Genomic DNA, 13,809 nt, shown 5'->3' with positions numbered 1-13,809 from the left:
TAGATGGCTTTAATTTCTTCATCTGAGAACTGCCTTTTCATCTTTTTGCAAAGTGTTTAGGACAATGCCCGGCATATCACGGATGCTTAGTTAATACCTGTCTCCTTCCTTTTTAGGCTCTTGCAAACCAAAACTGCTCTCACCAGAATTACTGATGATCTCTTAGTTACAAAATCTAATGTTGTTTTTTTTTTAATCCTCATTTCTTCTTGACCTCTCTGCAGTTTCTGACACTGTTGACCACTTTCTCCTTCTTTACACTCCTCTTCTCTCTCAGTTTTTGTGACACAACTCTTCTTTTGGTTTTCCTCCTATAAACCTAACTGCTCTTTCTCTGCCTCCTTTGCTGCATCTTCTTCCAGATCATACCCTCTAACTGTAGATGTCCCATAGGATTCTGCTCTGGGCCCTTTCTCCCGTATACCACTTTACTTGGTGATGTCATCAGCTCCCATGGAATTAATTACTATCTCTTTACTGATGATTCTCAGATCTACATATCCTGCCACAATTTCTCTTCTGACCTTCAACCTCTCATCTCCAACTACCTTTCAGACATCTTAAATTGGATTCCAGTAGACATTTTAAACTCCGTATGTCCAAAAGAGAACTCATCTTTATCCTTAAACTCTCTCCTCTTACTTTTCCTATTACTGCAGAGAGCAACAGCATCTTCCCATTTTCACACCTAGGAATTATCCTTAACTCTTTACTATCCCTCCCATATCCAAGCTCTAACCAAAGTCTTTTGATTTAACCTTTGCAACATCTTTCAAATATGTCTCCTTCTCTCCTCTGACCCTGCCACCACTTACCTCATGTCTGGATTGTTGCAAAAACCTACTGATAAATTACCTGCCTCAAGTTCCTCATTCCAATCCATCCTCCGTTCAGTCACTAAAATGCTTTTCTTAAAGCACAGGTATGACAGTGTCACCACCACCCTGACTCAATAAACGCCTCTTATTTTTTCACAAACCCTTTAATGGCTTCTTACTACCCAAAGGTCCAACATTTTATATCTAAGACACTACATTTTAGCTTGAACCTTTTAACCCTTTAGTAAATCTACAATTTCATCAATGAAGTTACTCTTCCAATGATTCTCCCTATACCTTCTCATCTTGTATAATTTTTTTTCTCATAAATTTCCATAGAGTGCATGGAATTTCTACTCATTGAGTTGGGGACCTTCATTTTGTTCTTCTAATATCAGTGTACACTTTGCCTTTTTCAAGTGCTCTAACACACCTTCCTAAATTTACCTCCCACTGTTCTCCAACAAAAACCATTTGTATCAGCCAGGCTGGTCTACTCACAATTCCTCAGACACATGATACACACATATACAGATACACACACACACACACACACACACACACACACACACACTGCTTTGTTTTTACTCATGCCCATCCTAGCCTACTTCAAATTTCTCCTTACTTCTCCAATGACTATTCAAATTCTATTCATTCTTCATGAAGTTCTGTCTTAAAGTGATTACTCAGATGTATGAGCTTCTTTCTATATCATTTATTATTCAATTTAATTCAATAAGTACATATCAAACACCTACTATGTGACAGTTACTATGGTAGGTGCGGGGATACAAAAAAGGGGCAAAAGTCACTGCCTTCAAGCAGTTTACAATCTAATGGAGGAGACAATACCCAAATAAATACAGAGAGAGAGACAGACAGACAGACAGACAGACAGACAGACAGAGAGACAGAGACAGACAGAGACAGAGACAGAGAGATAGAGTGCTATATATAGGATAAATAGGAAATAATTAATAGAGCAGATTCTACCAGCCAAACTATGTATGTAGCAAACAAATGGAAGAGAAAATCTAAAAATGACAGAAATTTGATTAGTGTAGACCACTAATCTGGCTAATTCAGATTCACAAAGTGATTCATTCCTTTTTGCAAACTATAGACACTACCAGAGAGGGACTTTTTTTCTCTCATATTGTATATAATTTATTTTTTAATTATAGTCACACTTGTCTTAACTTGTATTGAATCACCTCCAAAATCCATTTTTGTATCTAACTTTTCAGCTTTTTTACACTATATCTTTTTTTCTTAATTTTTTATTCTGAACATATCAAAGAAGAATCTTTCCATATGCACTGCAGAATACAAAAAGAGGATTCTAGGTGAAACTATGAATTTCCATTTTATGACATTTATTTTTTTTAAAAAGTATGTAGTAAACTTCACATGTCACTTTCAAAACTATCCTGTTTGTCTCTGCTTCCTTCTAAACTTCTGTGTCATTGGCATTTTAAAATATTAATATAAGGTCTCTCTTCTTTGTCCTCATTATTGATAGTTGCCCTTTCTTACCCAACTTCCTCAAACTGAAAACAGAAAGAGTGGGGGCCCAAATTTGTAAGAAATATGCATAATTGATCAAAACAAATCCTTCCAGTGACCAACTAAAAAAATGTACATCTCTTTCTGCATTTTATATCTATCACTTCTATGTCAGGTGGTCAGTAATTTGCTTTATCAGGTCCTTTGGGGACATGCTGATTTTAAGCTTCTAAATGTCATTTCTTACAGTGTTACTGTCTTCATACAAATTGTTCTCTTGGTTCTGTTCATTTCATTCTGCTTCAATTTTTTTACCCAAAATTTCTCTAAAAAATTTCCTTCATCATTTCTTAGGACACCAAAATATTACTTCACACTAATGGATGCAATTGATTAAGCTATGCCGCAATTGTATATGGGGCAGTCTAGTCACCCTTTTAAATTCTAGGTCTTTTCTTTTCCCTTTTTAGTAGCCCTTCAGAATCAGGAAGTTTATTTTGCTTGTAATTATTTTTTTTCTTAGTGCTATTCTTCCTCTTAATCACCATCTTCCCCATCCTTGCTTCCTTGTTTAGTTGGAAGTATTTCTACGCCAAATTTTATGCCAGACTATTCATTTTCACACATTCCAAATTCCAGTCAAACTGGATGTCTTTTCGCCTGATTTCCTTCCCTCTTCTGCCTCCATGCATTCACGAAGGTTCTCCTCTTGCCTGATAGGTAACCAACCACTCTATGTCTCTACCTCCTACAACCTTTAAAACTCAAGTTTTACCTTAACAATGAAACATTCTCTGATACTCTCAAGTGAATGAGTTATTATTATGAAAGGTTTTTATAGAACTTTGTATAGCTCCCCTGCCCTTTTCCCATTCTCCTATTCCTTATTCTCATTTCTGTGAGTCCCATCATAGGCTATTGATTATAAGATCGTTACCAGCAGGAGCTATATAATTTTATTTTATGTATTCCTAGCACCTAGCACAGTACCCTGCATGTTTGTTGAATGACATTTACAAAGTGAATTGAAAATATCCTTGAGGTCAGGGACTGTTTCATTTCTGACTTTGCATCACCAACACTTGCCACTATGACTAGGAAAAAGTTGGCACTTCATAAATGCTTGATTTATTTATCAATACTTTCTGAGTTCAAATCCGGCCTAGAGTAGTTCTTTACAATTTTCCGGTTCAGATATCCCTACCTGCCATGTCAATCTTAAATCTCTAATATCATACAAAGTATTAGAGTCTACTTCATTCCTTCCACAAATTTCCAAAAGAATCAGTTCTATCCCTTCCCTGCTCATCAATTGCTGAAGCTATTTAGCAATTTAGCTCTGCATTAGGAGGATTCTCACATTCTCTAACTGTAATGTAGTTATCTCCCTAAAAAAGCCCCCATGATGATGGGGGCTAGAGTCATTTCAAAAAGGAAGAACCATTCATATGAACTGTGAAATTAGCAAAACACTTCCACATATAAAAGCTACTACTGCTCTCCCCTTTCCCTCTCTTTCACTACTGCCAGGTAAGCCCCATTCCATCACTGTTGCAGGATGTGCTAATTGTGTCCTTTCCTACTCCTCCCAACAGGACACTATCCTGAAGTTTTCCAAGCAATGACCCAGTTGCTATAAAACCACTATGTTATCTCCTTCAATATGGAAGAGTTTAAAAACTAGAGAAGCTCTCAACTCATCTTAACGTGACTCAGAAATGGGGTCAGGACTCAGAAGAATTCGAAGTTTAGCACTCTTCAGGCTTAGGAGTTTCTCTTTGTCTTGTTTTGAAGGAATTCATGGTTCAATGATTAAAGAAGAGGGAGCTACTTATATTAATATAGTGTAACTACATTGTGGAATAAAGGGAATTTTGTGGGTAAATTTTGTGGGCCACAATTCACCACCTACTTATATCCCTTACCCTCTACAAACCAAGTCTGCAATTTGTCTTGCAGGCCCAACTATCATTAGAACATTTTTTCAGTACACTGAAAGGTTTAATGGACTTGACATTAGTTAGTGCCTAGTTGACAAAATCAACATGACAAAGGACATTTTCAGAGATTTGTTGAAGCCCAAAGATGAAAAGAATCAAATGGATCATCTAGTCCAACCCCCTACATGAAGCATCAGTGCCTTCTACAATATCCTTCACATCTGTGAATATATAATTGAAATGGAATATATAACTTTAGAGTCCAAAGGTCAGGATATACACTACTTCCTGAGGCAGTCTACATCATCTTTTAACAATTGTAATTTTCAAGAGGTTTTTCTTGTACTGATACATGATCTGCCACTAGTTTCTACCCATTTTCCTGATTTTTTCCTCCATTGTCAAGAAAGATGTTTAATTTCTCTTCCACTTGTCACACACTACCACCTTCCCCTGAAAATTCCTGTGGCTCCTTATTATACCTCTACAATCAAATAGAAATTCCTCTGTTTATAATTTAAAATCTTGCACAACCTGGTCCCTTTGTATTTTTCCAGTATTCTCATATTTCCTTCCCCTTCAGGTACCCTGTAATCCAGCTACACTGGCCTCATTGCTATTCCCTAACGTGATGCTCCATCTTCCAGATCCATGCCTTTGCACTGGCTTTCCCCACCAACCAAAATGTCTTAGCTTAAATTTTACCTTCTCCAGTAAAATTATCACCTTACTCAAACTTCTTTCACTGTCTCCATTGCCTTCCCTCTGAGGCTATGTTCTATCATATAGCTAGATTATACATATACATATACATAAAGATGATACATATATATGTGTGTGTGTGTGTATAAGTACACTTTGTAGATATGTGTATATATCATATATATATAAAATGTAAAAATATATACATATCTCCCACATTGGACAGGGTGTGTTGTTGTTCGATAATTTCAGTCATATTCGACTATTAGTAACCGAATTTTTGGTGTTTCCTTGGAAAAGGAAATAAAAGTGGTTTGTCCTTTTCTTCTCCAACTTATTTTATAGATAAGGAAACTGAGGCAAACAGTGTTAAGAGACTTTCCCAAGGTCGTGAAGCTAGTAAGTATCTGAGGACATATTTGAACTCAGGTCTTCCTGACTCCAAGCCCAGAACTCTATCCACTGTGTCACTTAGTTGCCCACAGTTAGTACATAGTTAACCCTTAGCAGATATTTGTTGGCTGACTGACTGGCCCTCTAAATAACTGAAGACAAATCATATTCCTCTTAAATGTTCTCTGCTCTAAGATCAGTATGCCTAGTTTCTTCAGCTTATCCTAGCCTTGTTTCATCATTCTGTCCTCTGGCAATACAGCCGTTCTTCAATGCCCTGTAAAATAGCATGGGCAAACACAGGATCCTTTGCTAGTCTTTACTCTGGTGCCTAACATCATGCCGTACATCTCCCAGGCACTAAGTACCCCAAGAAGAAAAGGCAAGTCAAACTATACCATTAAAATATTTGCATGGTAGTTGAACATTCATCTTTACAGTAGCTAAACTTAATATTTCATATGGTTGGACATCTCCACATCATTTATCAACTCAGTAACAGTGAATCATTAGTCACTAGAGAAAATCTAGCTCATTATGTTTTCTCCACCTCACTCTGTTTGATTTGCTTTAGGCTTTTATAAATGCTTTCTATTATGTACTATGCTTATCTATGACTGAATTGAAAAGTCCATTCTTTTTTCTTGCTTGAAAGTAATGATTTAATAAATTCCTCAGCTCTAGAACCGTAGGGGACCTTACAGCCTACGTATTCCATTTGACAGAAGAGGAAACTAGGTCCAAAGGAGTGAAATGACTTGGCCAAGATCACACAAGTAATGACATTAAGTTAAGTGGCAGAGTTAAGATTCAAACCTGTTTCTGGTTTCAAATCCATTGTCTTTCTCACTATCTTGAAACAATGAGAGATGTCACTTTAAACAAACAAAACAACTTACAACAGAAATATGTGTAGTGAGTGATCTGAAAGAGTCCATATCCCCAAGAACCAAGCTCAGTGTTAGGGAGTGCCTGAGGTTTTGGGGACAATAGGGCTGGCCTGCATTTTTCTCTCATTAATTCTCAATTCTCACCATTGTATATGAAAGCTCAGTGTCTCCAACAATATTCCAAAGAGTTGTTATTTTAGTGTTACCCATTAGCTACTAATTTACTCTTTTATATGTATGTGTTTACAACAGGGTTGATATCATGATTAGCCAAACCACGTATTGGCATAGGACAAAAAAAAGTATAACCTGAAATCCTTCAGGGGAGATTCTAAGAGAAGCATTTCCTTGGAACATGACACATTTAGATTGAAGCATTTTTACTTTTATTTTCATAGCAGCGACAGAAATAGTACTTATTAGTCCCTGGGCTCTTACAGCGACTTCTTTAAAGGACAAATACATTATTAGAGTTCTATTAGTTCTTTATAATTGTTTTAAGTCATTAAATATGGATGAATTGTGTGAAGTTTTTTTTCAAAAGAACTCACCTTTTTTTTCACCCTTGTGAAAAAGGGTGATGCCGTTCTCTTGATGAATTTGACTTTAGATGAAAGTAGGAGGAAAAGCAAGGGTAAGTGATTATTGTGTGCCTTATGAAAAGAGAGGAAAGCCCTTTCCTATATTTATGGAACCATCTATAATATTTGCCTCTGGTTAACTCACCTAAATGATAAAAAGCCCACCAGTAACAGTAGCATAAATATTCATATGTACAAAAATAGCCGAATGTTTTTGCAAATTACCACATCCCAAATAAACTAGCAGACCATTTTAACACTTCTTACTCTCTATTTCTTTGCCAAATATTGAAGCAAATAATTAACATGATGGTTTGATTCCAATAGTCAAATAATTAATGCAGAATGTTGATTGAGCAATGCTCTCACGTTCACAGGACACTCAGTGTAATAAGGTCTACAAGGTCCAAACCTAGAGATACAGGGAAAGGGGGGGGGGGGGAGAGAGAGAGAGAGAGAGAGAGAGAGAGAGAGAGAGAGAGAGAGATGTGCTGATGTGCTGATAATCTTGACATAGCCCACAGACTCTCAGATTTCCCACTTGTCTTCTATAGGTGTTGCTGCCTTTTCAAAGTTAGAGTAGAAGTAAATATTGGATATGATATTTGCATTTCAAGAAACTTCATGTCATCCTTAGAAAAGGCAGAAAGATCCCAATGATAGCAGTAGTTACTGTTCAAATAATTTTTCAAAAATATAGAGCAGTTAATGAAGCTACAACCTAAGATTAAGAATGTTTTAGTGTCATTTATAGAAGTTTACTGGTTGCCACTGGGAAATTCTAGAATATTTATACTTCTCTTCTGTATGATTCACATTCTCATTTGTAATATAGATGAACAGAATATAGTACAATAAAGGGAAGACCAAAAACCCATGCTTATTAAGCATTTACTATATAACAGGTATTATGCTAACTCCATTTTATTATTTCACTAAAATAGGATTTTGGAGTTGAAAAATTATCTTAATAATTACTGAGTACAACCTTTGATTTTATAGACAAGGTAACCGAGGCCCAGAGAGGTTGTGACTTTCCAAGATTGTGTAGCTATTCATTTGGCAAGATAAGACTATAAGCAAGGCTCTGACTCCAAGTCCAAAGCTGTTGAACTTTGCAGATATACTTTGGAGTTGATGGATGAGAGCATTAGAAAGCTTTCATATCAGATATACAGTCTATCCTGTCACAGGAAGGCCTTATTATCATATGCTCACCTATACCAAAAGATGAAACTGTGACCAACAAAGAGTTAAGTAGCAGATCCATAGAATACAGGATACCCCATAAAAGTAGAATCACAGATACCCCAAATGACTGCTCTACCTGCTTTCCCGAGGGTTGACATACCAGGACAAAGACATATAGAAATGTCCATATCAAACAAGACTCCGGGGAACCCAAAAAACTGTAGAAAAGAGGCTCCTTGAGGCTCTGGACTTCACTTATTATAATGACTCATCATTATAATTAATTGAATCTGCTCAGTAGGTGCAATTTTTCCTCCTTAAATTATCTTCTATGAGCTCACCTCAAGATCCTATAATGATGATGTATGCAGTGCATCTCTGAGTGTCTCCAAACTCTCCCTTATCATAGAACTGCCCCTGATTTGTGTCTCTAGATTCACAATGAGCCCCAGGTTCTCCCTTAATTAACTGTAAACTCCCTGAGGGAAGGGACATCTAATTTCATCTTTGCACCCTTCCCTTAGGGCAGAGAACAGTGACCTCTAGATAAAAGATGTTTAATAAATAGTGTTTAAAGAATGAATGAATTCAATCCTTGAATGAAAACAGTGGTGGTTTCCTTCAGGAAGTGTGCCTATGATTTGTCACAGCTGATTTTACCTGCTGTGATGTGGTGAGATCTTCATCACTGGAGGTCTTCAAGTTTGTAGCACAATGCCCCTTCCCTTTTTTCAGGATTTTAGAGAGCTGATTCCTACTACAGCATGGAATTCAGCATGGAGATCCAAATCTTAGAGTCTATTGTTCTGCAAATTTCCACTATAACTTAAGATAAAACAGGTAATAAGTGCTGAATGAGTATTGATATCTGCTTAAGGAAACTAAACATTCCCAATTAAACAAGGTAGTACTATTTGAAAATTGGTGAAATCTGGAAATGCAACGGATAGATTGCCTTAAACATGACACATAGAAACACTTGCATGATTCAGAGCTTCAAAGTGTTGCATGGCAATTAGTAGAGGAACTTTCCTGGAGGAATTGACTAAGCACGATTGTTCCATTTAAGATGAAAAAATTAAGGAAAGTAAGAAAACCATTCCATTTAGTTGAAAGATTTTGGCTATGTTAATTTTTCTGCCAGATACGTTGACATATATGTCTTTGATTTAATATGGCCTTCCTGCTTGAAGAGATGATGGTATGGTAGAAAGAATGTTGATTTTGGAATCAAAAGACATGGGTTAGAATCCTAGCTCTTCTATCTACTACTTTTATGACCTTAGACCAATCCATTTAATCGTTACATGCTTTATCTGTAAAATGAGCAGATTGGACTAAATGACCTCTAACATTTATTCTTACCCTAAAATCCCATGAGATAAAAAGTTGGAAAATAATTAGCGAGTTACATACTGACTTAATAGAGATCATACAGAGTTCTTGTACAAGAAGGGCATTGACTCTTTCAGAAGGTAGATGAAGCCATCAGTGAGACTTCTACTCTAGGTAAGTCTGACCAAAAAGAAGAACTGATTTATGAAATGCAAGTGATGGGAACCTTCAGGGAATAATTATCAGTAGAGCCTGGACTAGATTATGTCTGAAGTGAATACTAGGCAAAGTCAGACCGAATACCTGGAAATTAGAAAATTAGATTTCAAAACGTTCAGAGAAAATATAGGGAGGATCCTATCATTGGAAATAATAAAAGATGAGGATAGAGTGATAAAAAGATCTAAGGAATGAAATTGTGAATATTTGTTCATAAACAGTCCTGATGAGGAAGATTAGTGAAGCGTGTCAAAAAAAATCAGATGCAGCTTCTTAGGGAACTCTTTAGTGAACTCAGAATTGAAAGAGTATAAAATGATGGAAGGGTGAAGAATAACTAAGGGTAAATGTATAAGAATGGCATAGACCTTTAAGAACATGTCAGGAACATGCAGAATGAGCTAGGTTCACAAGCCAGCGTATTCAGCTCATCATATATTATCATGTATTACAGTCATATGCATGTGCATTACCATCTTAAAAGGGCAGGGATTACATGTTATCTAAACTTTTTAATTTCCTCAGGGCTCACTATAAGATAGGTGTCTAGTAAGGGTCTATTGCACTGAATTGAATGCAAATATGACATTGGGCATATCAGACTGCAATAAGTACAATAATGTCATTGCTCTCCAAGCTGCCGATCAATGACACGAGGCTGGCTGTTTGGGAGGATAAAGGCCAAAAAGATGTAAAAAAACAAATCTGAGTTTCAATCTGAGTTCAAGCTTAGCAATTGCAAACAGGGTAGAGTGAGAAATGCCCTAAATGTTTCCTAAGTAAGAATTTCAAACAGCATTGCAAAGCCATAATCATTGCCAAACTAGCCAAGCCAGCCATTCTTACTGATGCCAAGAGTCTCAAAGGTGATAAGGCAAAAAGAAAATGTGACAGCCCTAGAGACATCAAAATCTACTCCACATATTCATTGCTAACTAGTTGAGATAAAATATAGACTCAGTAGACAACTGAAGATTAAATACTGAACTTTGTAGTTACATAGTCACATATAGATGGAACTGAATAGCACTTCGGTTTTAAAACCATAATGCACTACAAAATGCATTAACTCATTTGATCTGCACATCATAACAGTAATAAATCAGATGTACATAGGTCTTTAAATTATGTAAAGCTGTGTATGTATATACACATATATGTGTATATGTATGTGTATACACCTTATTTGAGCTTCACAATAGCCCTGTGAGATAAATCCCATTTTACAAATGAAGTAAAAGATGGTCAGATAGGTTATCCAACTTGCCTCTGGTCCCACAGTTTAGAGGTATCAAAAGTGGGATTTAAACCCATATCCTCCCTCACTCCAAGCTTAGCAATATAGTCATGATTTCTTGTGTTGTTTGGGGCAGGTATTATTACTCTCATTTATTAGATGGAGAAACAGACTCAGAAAGAGGTGAAAAAAATCTTATCAAAAGTCACAAAGCCGTAAGTAATGAAAACAGAACAAGAACCCAGATTTTCTCACTATATAACACTGCTACTTCTTCAGCTAAGGGCAGCACTAATGTGCAGGCATAGATTTTGATGAGAACATGTTCTTTTAAAAGAAAAGCAATATGCCTTCTCAGTGATGGGCGGGGTGCAAGGGGCTGGAGGAAAAGAGAGAATTTTGCACTCAAAATTTAAAAATGTATGTTAAAAAAGAAAATAATAATAATAATAAAGCATTGAATATACACAAAAGAGGCAAGCTATAGTAAGGAATGAGTATGCCATAGGAAATAGAACTGATCAAATCTCTGTTAAAGGGCTTCCTAATCTCTTTGTTTTCTGTCAGAGACCCCAACAGCAATCATATGAAACTTCTGGATCCCTCAGAATAATGTTTTAAGTACATAAAATAATAAAAGACAAAAGAGAAATCAATTTTATTAAAATGTAGTTTTTTATTTTTTTGTTTTTAAGGTCCTGGACCCAATATTAAGACCCCCTGGTGGATAACAATGTTTCAGACATTTTATTCAGAAAAGAAGAACACTTTGGTTCTAGCAAAATAAATAGCCAATGTTCATCATTATATCCCCTGTTAACAGAATCACTCACTTTTGGCAAGTTGAATTTCAAGGCTACTCACAACATGAAAACTGAGCCCAAATCTGGCACCTACATGATAGAAAATTAGACCAAACTCACCCAGGAAACCTTCCCCAAGCTTGCAAGTGGGACTAGTCTCTGTACTCAAAGTCTCTCTGTTTCAATTACTCTGCTTTCAGGATCTTTGGATTCCATGGAGACCAATTCCTACTCCCTAAATTTCACCTAGGGACAAAGCAATTAGTTTCAAATCCCCAGGATTTTTTTTTCTGTATTAACTCTCAGACTCAGAGCTACCATCAGAATATTTCACAAGTAGACCATTAATCTCAATATCTCTCTCTCTCTCTCTCCCTCAAAAAAAAAAAAAAAAAAGATACAACCTTGGCCCAGTCAAGGTTTAGCTTAGAGAAATCAGATTAATTAGGTTATTAACATATCTTACTAGGAATCAGAGACTTTTTTTAATCCTTCCTAAACAGGCAGAGCTTCCATTCATTTATCAGGACTATTTTTTTTTCCTCTTCTTACTCTTTCTGCCCTTTGTGTGACCTTGAGTAGCCTGTTTTCACTTACTTGTGAAACAGACAGTATTTTCCTATTCTATAGGACGTGAGTGATAATTCTTTTTACTTATGCATCTGATATTTGTTGAAGATATTCAACTTAACTCAGAACCTGAAGAAAAAATAACTGCTTTAAAAATCAGGTGGTATATGAGGGAGTATTTTAATAAAAAATCACAGAAAACTCTTGTGTGCTATTTCTCATTGTGCCCATCCTAACAAAGATGGACATGCTCATAGTTCCCTTAAACTTCTGCTGCAATATGAACCATTAGCAATAGTGTACCCTTTCTACTCCTCACTATCAAATCCTCAATGTCCTCTCTTTCTAAAGGCTCATTAAAGGACTTCTCAAACTTACCTTCCTTGGATTCGGTCATTCCTAGCATTGCAGCCTATATATGCATCCTTCACTGCAACTTTTAACACTTTAACATCTCTTTTCTAGACCTTAATTCCAGTACAAACCAAGACCACCAAAAATGACAATGAATCCATAAATTGTACATGAGATTTAGCATCATTTATCCCTGGTACAAAAGTCCCACGTGTGGCTATTTCTACCATTCAGGGCTTATCTATTACACTTTGGTAACATTCTAGAAGCCTTGGAGACATATAACTGTGCTCTCATATTTGACAACATTTCAGTTGTGTGAAAGAGTGAATAACTAGGTGGGATTAGTGGAATTTACAAAGAGGCAAATTTTTGTTTGATCATCAGAAAAAAGTTCCTAACCATTAGAGCTATTAAAAAGTGGGGTGATGGAGATGACACTGGATTTATAGTCAGGAAGAACTGAGTTCAAATCCTGTGGCAGGCTCTTGCTAGCTGTGTGATCCTGTACAAGCCATTAAATCTATTTTGGTCTTGGTTTCCTCAATCGCAAAATAAGGATAATATAGCAACTACTCCCTCAAGGTTTGTTGACTATGAAATGAGATAACTTATATAAATCACTTATCAAAGCATAATATGTTATATAAATGTTATATTATATGTTATATAATGTTATATGTTATATAAATGCTAAAATATTGTCATTGTTGTCATTATTATCAAGCAGAAAGGACTGGTTTAGAAAGTAATGGATTCCTGTCCACCAAGTAGAGGTCCAGCAGACCACTGTTTGGAAATTATGTAGTAGAACCTGAACTAGATGACTGTCAAGATTCTTTCCAAGACTGAGATTTGATGTTTCTATGAATATTTCAGAGCTGGTCTCCCCTGTATATGGATAATATCTGCATAGAATAGTTAAGTAGAAACTGGGAAGTATCCAGCTGTGGGGGGCTCCAAGAAACTGGACTGATTCAAGAGGCAGAAGGAGAAGAAAAAGGAAGTGACACCTATGATCAATACACTGGGGCTCTTTATCCCTGACCATAGGTACAATTAGGCTGCATGGTTCATCACACACACACACACACACACACACACACACACACACACACAGAAATACATATATGTTATATAATATTATATATAATATATATAATACCCACTTTTTTCCTCTTCAAAGCTGACTTTGATGTTCAGAGTACTAAGTCTTTCATAGATGATCATTATTACAAAATTGCTCTTACTTTGCACAATGATCTGCCAG

The sequence above is a fragment of the Vombatus ursinus genome, unplaced genomic scaffold (assembly GCF_900497805.2).
Source record: "Vombatus ursinus unplaced genomic scaffold, bare-nosed wombat genome assembly UNPS02014818.1, whole genome shotgun sequence".
In the NCBI taxonomy this organism is placed as follows: domain Eukaryota; kingdom Metazoa; phylum Chordata; class Mammalia; order Diprotodontia; family Vombatidae; genus Vombatus; species Vombatus ursinus.
Note: the sequence above shows the minus strand (reverse complement) of the source record.